This window comes from Apus apus, chromosome 19, assembly GCF_020740795.1.
Source record: "Apus apus isolate bApuApu2 chromosome 19, bApuApu2.pri.cur, whole genome shotgun sequence".
In the NCBI taxonomy this organism is placed as follows: Eukaryota; Metazoa; Chordata; class Aves; order Apodiformes; family Apodidae; genus Apus; species Apus apus.
In genome coordinates, this window is record NC_067300.1 from 3,059,794 (window position 1) to 3,071,826 (window position 12,033).

The window sequence follows — 12,033 nt, forward strand, 5'->3', positions numbered from 1 at the left end:
GCCTTTCCTAATAGCAAAAGCATTCACTTACTCTCTTGGTTTTTTCCTCCTCATAGCAAAGACATGGAGCTGGAAAAGATCTATGATTTTCTAAACTTGTCTTTGGAAAGTTTCTTTGCCAAATTACACTTTGTCAGGAGCTCATTATTTTCTGGGTAGACACTAGAGACTTCATTTTGAATTATTTTGAGGGCTTTGCCGATGCTGTTTCAAACTATGAGGTTTGTGTGCTTTTTTTGCATAGATCACAGCAACTTACGTTCATTTCATACACAAAGCTCTGCTTCATTTCCAGCCCCTTCTCCACAGTGTTTCTTCCAAAATCACCTATAGGTTTTCCACAGCCCATTTCACAAAGTTCTAGAGAGTTTTGCGATGAGATGAGAAGAGCAGAAATTCAGGAGTTCTGAGTTTTCTTCCCACTCTTTTCACAGTGAGAAAGAGTCTCTGAGAACAAAACAGCAGCCAATTCTGAGCATAGAAGCCTGGATGGTCTCATTTGTCCTTAAAATTCACAACTGAGGTATCAAACATCAGCTTTTCTCCAGATAATGAGAAGTAGGAAATTAATCATCAATATTCTTGATAAATATAATATTAATAAGTGAATAAATAGATGATCTGCTATAAAAAACAGGTGCCAAATTAATAATTTTACAAAAAATATTGGTGAAAAAATGCAGTAGAAAATACATTCTTTGCATTCCTAAGAGCCATGAACTGTATATGACATATTAACCAAATGCTCACACAGTATACAAGTGAGTAGGCTAAGCACATGGAGAACACATTGCTTTGTACAGCACCTCTGATGAAGCTGGTTTTTAAATTTTTCCTGGAGATCAGAAGAAAGAGGTTAGCCAAAATTCTGCTCCAGCCACCCAGCATCATTCTTTCCCATACTTAAAGTGATTTGAGCTGAAAGAATGTCACCTACAGAGGCAAATGGTGTGGAATTATTCTGTTTTAATGACTACTGTAACTAAGAGCACAAATAATTTTACATGTGCGTTGATCTGAAATAACAAAAAGTGTTTCGGTAGCATGAATTGCTACAGATGATACTGTAGCAATTCCTCCTGGAAGCAGGAGACTTCCAGAATTCCTTGTGGTTATTTGCATGCAGTTTGAATTAACCATGTAGTTGTTCAAGCACTGAAAATGACATCTCTAAAAAATTCCTCATAACTCGGTCTGATCTTGGAGACCAGAAATAATATTACTTGCCTCTTGTCATTAAGACTTTGGTTGTCTACTTAAAAGAAGCTGGGGAAACATATGGGTAACCCCTCCCCAGACAATTCTTTGCTTTTAAAGCAATTATTACTTTACTTGGTTAGTTTTCCTCCCTGCCAGAGCTCCTCTGTCCTTGGTACTAGCATCGGAAATAGGCAGGAATGTGCACATTTTTCTAACTCACGCGACCACAGAAGGAGTTCCTTCTGACTTCCAGTAATAGCCCCCAGGCTAGAGATCTGCTTGGCCTAGTTCTGTCAGATGTGGGAGCGTCAAGAATTTTCCTCTTTGACAACCTAGAGTAGTGTGGCAAACTCCTAGCAGAGCAAAATATATCACAAAGAGGGAAGATGGAATGAAATCAGCCACGGCTTGGCAAGACAAAATGAAATATAAATGAGAGTCACAAAATATGAAACAGAGTGGAGAGCATTTGCAAAAAGAGAGGAAACTGCTTCTAAAACATCCAGTCTGAGGATGTTTCTCAGTGCTCTAATGTAAAGCAGAAGCACTTATGTAATGTAATGGAAAATACAGCCACATACACAGCCCTGAGCGAGTGATTAGTCGCAATGGTGACTGAACTCAGACAAAAATCTGTGCTGCTGCTTCAAATGTCAACAAATTGGGCACTGTTACACTAATGGGAGACCTGAGAGACCTCCACCAACAGCACTGTGACCTCATTCTCTTAACCCACAGTGACTTGAGCCCTGTCTGTTCTAAAGTCTTAGTTGACAGCAATTTGAGCCATGGAATAAAAGAAGGGACGTGGAGCTCAGTTATCCAGCAGCAGATCTCCGGGGAAATCAATGCAATTGTGTCACATGAGAATTTGGCTGGCAGCCTCTGAAGGCTGCACAGGAGAAAACTGTCCCCTCAGAAATGCAAACAGAAGAGGACAAGGGGTAATGCACACAATGAAGTGTCACTCTATGCATCAAAAATGCTCAGTGGATTCTAATTTCCTCTCTGACAGGCTGGTTTTATCCCCATGCTACTCTCTGAGCAGAACTCCTGACCTATATGAGCACAAATCAAATCCGATCAGGCCGAAGCATCCTCTGCAAAAGAGAAATTCCTCTACTCTATAATTAAGACTATGTTAAGCAGGTACAGTATATGCATATTCAACATCCCATACGCAAGTAAAATAATAATTACTCGTCTTATCAGATAGAGCATTCTCCCCAGAGGAAGCAACTGAAATTAGCCACTACAGACTCAGTTTTCACACATCATGCATTAAGTGTGAGTTCTATAGAAATTCACAGAAACAAGCACAGCTTAAGGGCTCCTGCACGTGTTCTGAGCAACATAAACAGTACAAAAGAGTGTCGGGCACAACCTGGAAAACATTGGATTCAGTGATCAGAATCAGTCCCCTTCTGTTACAGATTAGGCTTCACCCATTTGAATAGTGCCAGCAGGACCATCACTAGCGTGGAAATGTGATCACACCCAAAATTAAGGGAATCCAACCAAACTAAAGCAAATGTCATGACATTACAACACTAGAGCATGAGGCTTCTGAGAAAACAGATGGGACCGTGACACTGAGCTCTCAGAGATGCAAGAGCTGAAGCACCATGTCCAGGGCTGGGGAAAGCATGGACAGGCACACAGGGCTGGCTGGTAGTAAAAGACATTTCCTTGCTTCTCTCAGTGACCCTGTCAAACCCTCATGTACTACTACTAAGGCAATAAACAGTATATGAAATAGCAACCTAAGAAAGACAAATAAAGTACAAACAATGTCTAATGCATTTGAGAGTGGAGCTCTCTCTAAGTCCTGTGTGCTTTCCATGAAACCTGGAGCAGCAGCACTTGTAGTACTGGACTCCTGTGCTTGACTGGCTAACCTGGGCAGTGTATAAAGCTACATCATAATTAACTCTTGGCAGTGGAAATATAAATTCTCTGGCTTGTAGCATGGTATATCCTCCTATAAACACTTCACTTGGCCACCAAACTGGAAAAATAGATAGGACATTCATAAGGAGTGCTCACCATGGTAAATGCCAGCATATTTTTCCTGGAAACTATTTGCATTGCCAAAATACTTCAATAAGAAAAATGATCTGAGACCTTTCCTTTAACATGCATCCTGTTCTTATTTGCCTTGTAGTGCACAGTGTGCAGCATTCATTCTGAGTCAGCCCTGAATTACTGGAGTACAAGCAATGCAGAAGGGGAAGTACAAGCCACAAGTAAAGGAAAAGTATGCATTACACTGTGTCTCACTAAGAGGAATGGATTGCCTACACATCACAGGCTACCTTTATATCTTTCTTGGCATAAACCTTTGTCACACAGCACAGAGAAACTATTTAGGATTCAGCATATCCCGAAGAGGCTGGCTTTCCCAAGAACCAGTAAAAAACAAAGAACCAGTGCAAAGTAGGCACTGAGCTCCTTTTGAAAGTTTAACAAGCTGACTTCTGACAAAATGAGATGATGCCAGGCCAAGAAGGAAGGTAACCACTAAGATCGTGTACTGAAGTGCTCAACATATACTGAAAGTGAACCTTTCCTGTCCAAATAAAGGCTTTTCATCAAACCAAGGAGGCAGAAAACCACAGTCACAAGAAACTTCAGCTCCCAGTTGGCTCTCCCACCTGCTAGCCCTGCATCCTGTCTTTGAGACAAGTCCAAACCTGGTTGACAAAATCTTTCTGTTTCCAGTTCTTTTGATTTCTTGAGAATGAAAAGTGAAGTCTTTTCTTGGAAAGAAATACTCTTCTAAAATCCCTTTCCAGCAGGAGTTCCTTAATGGTGGAAATAACTGTTTAACCAGTTCTGCTGGACACCCTGAGAAACTAGCTCAGAGTTTAATTTTCATGTACACTCAGGAGATATTTACACCCCCTCTTAGCTTTGTGCTGCCAGAATGGTGTAAAAGAGCATACATTTCAAGAAGGAGCAAGACAGTTTAGATTAATATTATAGTTAATTTCCTAATCCTATAAGAAAATTAACATTTGTAATTTAAGAGTTAGGATTTTATCATGATCTGGTGCATCTGTGAGAAGGTGCAGGTAAATGCTCAATACTTAGTTGAAGTGAAGTCATTACAGGGGGATTTCCCCAGAAACCAAATTTCAGACTTCTTTGAGTATCTTGTCCAATATGCACACGCATAGTCAGTGCTACAGCCTGGCATGAGGAAGGGGCAGACTGCTACAACAGACCTTTGTTCTCAAAAATCTCTGTTGAAGATTTCTATTCGAACATCCTGCAATTTCTACTCAATTGCTAAAAAGAATATGTTTCCTAAGCATGAAACAATATCATTTTTGTCAAGAGTTTGGAAACCAAGCACTTATATGAATTGAAGAAAGCTTTCTTTCTCTTCCCTGTGAGGTTCTGGTTATGGGGAAAGAGCTTTCTGTGTGAGTAATCTTTCTAAGTAAGAAGCAGAGCTCCCCCATTGCTAGAGAAGAATGGACCTCCAGTAGGCTAATATGTGATGGATGACTGAATGCAAACTTGGCAATGTTCTTCTCTGCTACCATAAGAATACAAAATGCCACAGGCTATTTGTACACAGGGACTCTCTAGTTGGAAGTTCTGAAAACTTGGCAACATCCCACCTTAGTTTAATTGAAACTACGGCGGCAAGACAATTAAGGATGGGAATTCAGAGAAATCTCTTGCAACAAAATCAACTCAGGATGAATTTATCTTTGGTGACTGGCTCAGGCATAAGCCAAACAAAAATATAAATGGAAAGTTATTCTCATTGACTCCACAACCTGCAGAGCAAAATCTCCCATTTGTGTATGAAGTGTACTTTATGGGATATAATGTATATTAACAATCATTCTTTAAAGTCTACATCCAGATATCTTCACTGAAACTATAGGGGGCTTTGTTGTTTGGTCAGTAGCAGGTTATGGGGTATATAGGAGAGAGAGAAATGATGCATATAGAAATCCAGTAAAATGTTACATTAAGGCCATGTCTAGTTAGAAGGGCACGTGTATCATTCCAGTCAATGTTAAAAAGAGACACTAAGTTATTCAGACATTGTCCTTTTAGCAGAAGGATCCTTATTATATTCCTTCTTTCAATGTCTGAACACTTTTTGCTGCATCAATTGACATCCCTTCTCAGGCAGAATCCCACTCTGACTCCTCCCCCGTCTGCCTACCCCTCACAGTTTAGTTACATCATACACTGAAAGATTTCACTAGCTGGAAAGATGCCCAGTTTTTAACTTTTCCCACATGTGGAAGGCATTTAACTTCAGCTCAGATTAGACAGAGGGTCGAACACATGAGTGGACAATAAGCGCTGAGTTAGGGGAAGTTTCACACTTGTATAAAACCCCAGAGCTCAGTGGAAACTGAGATGGCTCAAGATTGTCTCTTGGGGCTGTCAATTTTCCTTCTTTCCGGTAGTCCCATTCCTCTAAGAATTCCCTTCTTCCTTCTTTTTTCTCTTCATTATTCACAAAATTTTCTGAGCAGCTAATAATAGCAATTGTAAGTTCTTTGTGGCAGAGAGCATCTCTTCTTATGTTTATTCAGCACCACATATTATGTTTATTCACTCTTTCTAATCCAGTCCCTGACATGTTGTAGGAGTAGAAACAACATCATCAACTTCTACTAAGCTACACAAAACCAACAGAAGCTGTGGACACCAGGCCCACTGTGATATCAAGCCACTGATAGAATGAAATTACACCTCAAAAGCTCAGAAGTGATCTGAGCACATCCCTTATTTTTCAGCTTTTGAGCTCAGGTTATGATGTTTCCTGCCCAGAACTCATTAGTTGCTAGTCCTACAATTGCTTGCATAAATTTTGTGTATTTCTGAGTCTGGGTGATGATAAAATATGTACTTGTTAACTTAAGTCTCCCTGATTGCTATCTTCCTTAGCTTCCTACTTCAGTAACAATTATTTTTTTTTCTGCAATATTACATTAGTGGCTTCCTTAAAACAGAAGCTATTAGATTTTACAGTAGTTTCAGACAGTTTATAAACATGGGTTTTGTTAGCAGAGAGCAGCCTTGGAGACAGGTGTGCTCAATTCACACCAGAAATTAAGTTTGAGAACGTGTGTGCTGGTAAATCAGAGCACAATTTTAAAGCCCATTATCTTGAACTGCCCCAGTTCAAAACAAATACCTTTTTATTATTGGAAAGCTGAGATCTCTAACTTTCAATTACATAAATCACCCATTTCTAAGCCTAGAGCTTTATGAGACACTGGACCTTAAAACTGTCAATGGTCCTTTAGCTTAGCAGACTGTGATGGCACATGTCCAAGGACTAATATATCAAGTCACAGGCTTCAAATTAAAGTAATTTTTAACCACTCTGAATTCTCATGTTTCAATATATGTCACACAGATAGGATGGGTAAATGTGTAGCTGATAATGAAGCAGACACCACCCTCTGCCTTAACCCTTACTTCCAAATGTAATATTGAACACAGACAGAAACCAAGGTCCAAAGATGGAAACAGCCAATAGAACAAACACTCTTTCTCCCTTACAGAACTGCCAATATGGGACATCAATGCACACCAGACAACTCTTTTACAATCCAGTGCACTTTGTTGTCATTTAGCACCACTCAAACCTCTGAGCACACCCTAGAAAGCTGGATGAATGGACGCGCTGCTGTGTTGTGCTGGGAAAATAGCAGAGAATTGCACACATAGGTCTGGGATTTCAAATGGTTTCACCAGAGGAGATGAAAGGGTTAAAGCTCTGGCTCCAAATCAACATGACAGTTTGAAATGCACACTTGCTTCTCAATTCTACTTCACTCCTGAGAAGGATGACAAATTCCCAAGAAACACAGACTCTGCCATCTCATCTCATTTTCTTATCAAAAAGTGAAACAATACTCCAAGAACAAACTTTGACAGCCTTTTTTCAGCAAGAAAGAACAAACTCATACATGAATAGTCTTTGGCTTTTTAAAGACATTTTATAAAAAGCAGGAATATATATTTAAAAAGTCACCTGATCTGAACTTCAACCACCTTTAGAAATGCTCTTCTATCCAAATGATAATTACATTTAAGTGAATACCAAGGAGAAACAATCCAGTCTTAAAGAGCTGGAATAAAACAAACCAGACCACATAGATTTCCATTAATGTAAAATCTCCAGCTAACACAGTTGCTTAGAATTTTGTGAGGCATTTTTTAGCCTCAATTTAGAGGTATTTCCAGTATATTCTAGCATAATTTAGCATCACTATTTCAATGGGAGAGTTGGATCTGGTTGGTTCTCTTTTCACATGCCTGTCACTACAAGGCACCTGGAGGAGATTTCTTCAGCTTCCTAGACATGACATTCTAATCTGCAGCTGTATGTTTTCTGTCAAGTCCTTTGGCTCTTCTACACCTTCGGGAACACTGATAAAGAAACTACAGTTACAGGATTAAGGACTGAAACTTGTAAAGGATAAAATTAATGAGCAAAAAATATGGGAAAAAACCAGCAACTGGCTGAGGAGAGTGACTATGGTAGGGTCAGCGGGGGCAAGCAGTCCTCTCTACAGCATCTCTTTTAGTCTGCTGCTTTTCAGCTGCTCATCTCCCTGCTCAGTTCATAGAATCTTAGAATCATCAAGGTTGGAAAACACCTCCAAGTTCAGCCGATCATTCTTTCCTGAGCAGTGGTGCAAAGGGGGTGCACTGGGAACACCCTCAGAACTCTTCCTTGTACTTTCAAATTTCACTGACAAGGAAGGTGAACTGCAGAAGAGAATCTGTGTATGATTCTCTTCTTGTTACTAAACCATTTCCTTTGCTCCTGAGTTCCCAATAACAGCAAGAAAAACCCAGAAGACATCATGACACTTTTCTGCAAGTCTTCCTAGGATTCAAAGAGCTGTCACTAGCCCCCACTGTCCAGCTCATTCTTAGACTACAACACTCTTAAGATTTCATAGCTTTAAAAGACAAGTGAAGTAATAAAGTAAAAAAAAAAAATCACATATAGCATTAATCTGGAAGTGTGTAAAGGAATTGCCATTATATAATATTATTTAAAAAAACCCAAAACACGTTGTAAGAGAAAAACAAACACAATGTGTTAACAATAAGGGCTTTTACCCAGTCCATAGAATCACATGCACCTCATTGGTTTCTGTTTTGTTTGGTATTTGGTTTTTTGTTGTTATTGTTGGGGTTTTTTTGTGGTGCTTTTTCTTTATGAAGGAGAATTTGGTAAATATTTTGATTATGCTTTTTAATTTTCTAATGGCTCCACTGCTCAAGAGGATGTCACTCTCATTTCAATTTGAACATTTCTTTCTCCTGCATAGTATGATACTTTTTAGAAGTTTAGTATAACTGCCAAAAACTCCATATCTAAGTAGCCAGAGAGCAAATCAGGCAGGGAAAACTCTGCAAAGGTGATCTAACATGAAGTTTTGAATAAGTGGGCTTAACTCATAAGTGAAGCTAAGTGCAAGCACCTTCTCCCAGTCAGCTTCTCTACTTTAAGCCAATTTGAGCCTAACTGGTAAGTGCAGACACAGTCATGCAGAAAATCTCAGTGCACAAGGGAGCAAGTAGTTAAGACCCTCTGTTTCCACAAGGATGGAGATTTTCATCTTTCCACTCCCCAGAACCCACCCATTTAAGTACTGGTAATAAGATACCAGTTGAATCTTCCTTTGTCTTTTGCTCCCCACTGTAGACTAATGTTACCAATACTTCTAAAAGAAACGGGAGCCCAGTGGGGGCAGGGAAGAAGGTGACAAAGGCTTTAATGCCAGTAAGTGTGCAGACAACAAATTAAAAAAAGAGCCTGAATCCTTTAAAGTCATACACAATAGCATGGGAAGAGGAGTTACCTGCCAGGTTTAGGAACTGCAAGTGGATTTAGTCTGGTGAGGGTGGGAGAAACATTTGTATTACTTCAGTAGCCAAGAGGAGAAGCCAAATCCAATTTTCTACCTTTCCTGTCAGTTCGGTTTCTGTCTATATTTCTGTAGACATCCAGTATTCAACTCACTCATCCTTCATTCATTCATTGGATCAGATTGATGCCTTTGAAACATTTCCTACAGCACTATTACACTGGACAACAAAGGCAAACTGGAGGCAGGCTGGCTGCAGCTGAGACAGCCCCTACTCCGATCCCTGACACTCAGCCCGATAGTGGTGAGGGTCACAACAGAACACTGCCATTGCAAACTTGTGTGAGAGAGGAGCTCCTGATTTTTTAATTCAGGAAGGAAGCACACTTACCTTACAGACTCTGCCAGAGATTAGATCCTGCTGTGAGCAGCCTCCATGAAATAAATAGGATGTAAAAGTCAGCCCTCAGCTTCTGACTTTGGTGCCGTCCTGTCAAAACTCAGCGAAGTTGCGGGGTCTAATTTTGCATGTGAGTGTGTGAAAGGCAGAAACGTTTGACAGGAAAGCAAACTGGTCAGATCAGCCAGATTCTGCTGGGTTTATATAGCTGAGCTGCAAATCCTGATCCTTGGCTCATTCCACTGTAATAGGACGCCTGAAGGCATTTTTTTCAGTTTTGCTTTAAAGGAACAGCCTCTCTCTTTGGCTTAGCTTCTGAAAGACACACACACTGTCATACACAGCCACACACACAAAAAGAATTTGCGTGCAATTTATGGCTAAAGAAGGAAACCCCTGAACCATTAAAAAAGAAAGTCAGCTCAGGGCAAATGACTCAGAAAGCAGAATATTTTCCTTACAGCATCAGCAGAGTACATTATCAGGAGTTTTAATCCCCTCTTTCCCATTATTTTAATGTTGCGAAAGAGTAGCAGACTTAAAGACAATCAAAGGAGTCACCAGCAGGATTTCAATGCCAGAAGCTCCTACAGAACATAACGGGTCCAACATGCAGCTACCATAAATCAACCCCATTCCACTAGAATCAAGTAAAAAAATCAGATTTACACAAGCTGAGGATCTGGCAAATCCCCATATTTTCAAGCTTGTGATCTCATTTGCATCCCTTTCCACTCCTGCTCTCTCAAGAGCTGTAGGGAGAGGAGTGGAGAAATCAGAAGTTTAGTGAGTGGAATCCTAGTCTTAAAAAAAAAAAAAGGGGGGGGGGAAGGAAGAAAAAAAAACAACCCAAAAACCAGAGGAGGGATTCCTTTTCTTCTCAGATCTGATACAAAGAGATTACTAGGCTGTGTGTGTAAAGATAATGCAGCCAGTTTTGTGAGACTTTTGGTTTCTCAGTCATTGCATTTTCTCTTCTTCTCATCCCAGAGCTATCAGTGACACACAGAGTGCTCATCTGGGACCTTCTCAGGAGTGTTTCGTATCTCTGACTATCCTTGAACCTCAGGCTTGTGGAAAAAATAAAGATCACGGTGAAAGGATTCTCATTAACATTAATCTCCCTCCTACCTGACACTAAAAATCTGCCTCTCCCTTGCCTACAGCTCAGTCCAGGGTTGGTTCAGTTTTCATTTGCCTGGATTTTTTTGTTAGGGTGGAGGAGGGATGTGGAGGATGGTGGCACAGGGGGAGAGAGAAAGATTAATCTTTAACTTTCAGGTCTATCTTCTAGGATGATGGGTGAAATCACTCTTCTGTTTGATTTAGGAGCAAGACAAACACCTTTGAAGACAATGAAAACACCAAAAACTGTTCGCTGATTTCAAGGAGCTATGGGACAGCCCAGTAGCAAAGCAGTGGGATCCTTCAGAAACAAGGATGCTCATAAGGATAAAAGCTGATTGCTTGGAACTTCTGAGTGTCTCTTCTCCCAGCTGGCCTTTCCCAGGCTTCATAGACTCAAATATCACTTTCAGGATTTCCCCTTGCTGCACAGCAACGAAGATTTGGGCCATCCCACACATTTAGGAAAGGATGGGAGAATTCCTTACCCTGAAATTCGGAAGAACTATTTTAGAATCATTATTTCTGGAGACCATAAAAAGCAGAAATACTTACATTTTATTTGCTGTGGCTTTCAAACAGAACATTGACCCCATGTGTGTATTCTCCTCTGTCTAATAATATCACTGAGCTCATGTCGAGCTCTTTTCCTCAGCACATGGCACAAATTTGAGTCATTCCCAAATAAATGCTGATGAAAAAAATCAAGGCAAAAACCTCATAGCTGTTTTTACAGATTATTTTCCAACACATGCTGCTTCTCAAACCAATTACAGAAGTCTTCAAAAAAACATAAAGCAAATATTTCTGTAAAACCAGTAACACATCCATAGCAGCCATTTCTGAACACATTTCCAATTTCTGTATGAATTTCTTGACATGGTGTGTTTCATAGCAGTAATTCCCTAAGAGAAGAACTGAAGCTTCATTGGAGGAAAGCTCAGAAATGCTTCTTGGTAAAGACATTGGATTCTCTTCGATTGCTGATTTCTTCTAAGCAAATCTTGGTCTGGACATCTTCACCAATCCCAAAGACAATGGGGTTTCTGTACCTCCCACTAGTTAAGTCTACAATTTTTGGGTGCAGTTCTCAGAATATTCTCATGATGGTCCTGAAACAAGCCTACACTACCTTTCCCCCAAACATATAGCCCTGTGAAATCCAATTAAAACACATCCTCAAGGCCAAAAGCTGACTGTGAGATGAAGCACATTTTTTTTGCAATAAAATCTGATGGGAACCCCAAATGGTTCCCCATCCAATCCACCATTCACTGTCTCTTACTTCAGTACATTCCTTTCACACACATTTACAAAACTCTTTATTTCATTGTCCCTACCCACAAGTCTAAACAAGACAGTTAAAGCCTGTGTGTAAACCATAGAAAGCAGCTTGCAGGTTTTGTTTTTGGAGCATTTGCCAATACCAGATTTCTG

The 12,033-nt window shown here is 40.1% G+C and overlaps 1 protein-coding gene across 4 annotated transcripts in view; it reads right to left on the reverse strand.

Moving 5' to 3' along the window:
• TNC (tenascin C) overlaps window positions 1–9,692 on the reverse strand; it is a 72,982-nt gene extending 63,290 nt beyond the window's left edge. For 2 of the 4 annotated variants that reach the window (XM_051636727.1, XM_051636729.1), the window contains exon 1: window positions 9,463–9,689. The gene's annotated coding sequence lies outside the window, so the exon portion shown is untranslated. Of the gene's footprint in view, window positions 1–9,462 lie in introns of all 4 variants that reach the window. The other 2 variants (XM_051636731.1, XM_051636730.1) reach the window with 2 other exon arrangements.
• Window positions 9,693–12,033: the final 2,341 nt, after the last annotated feature.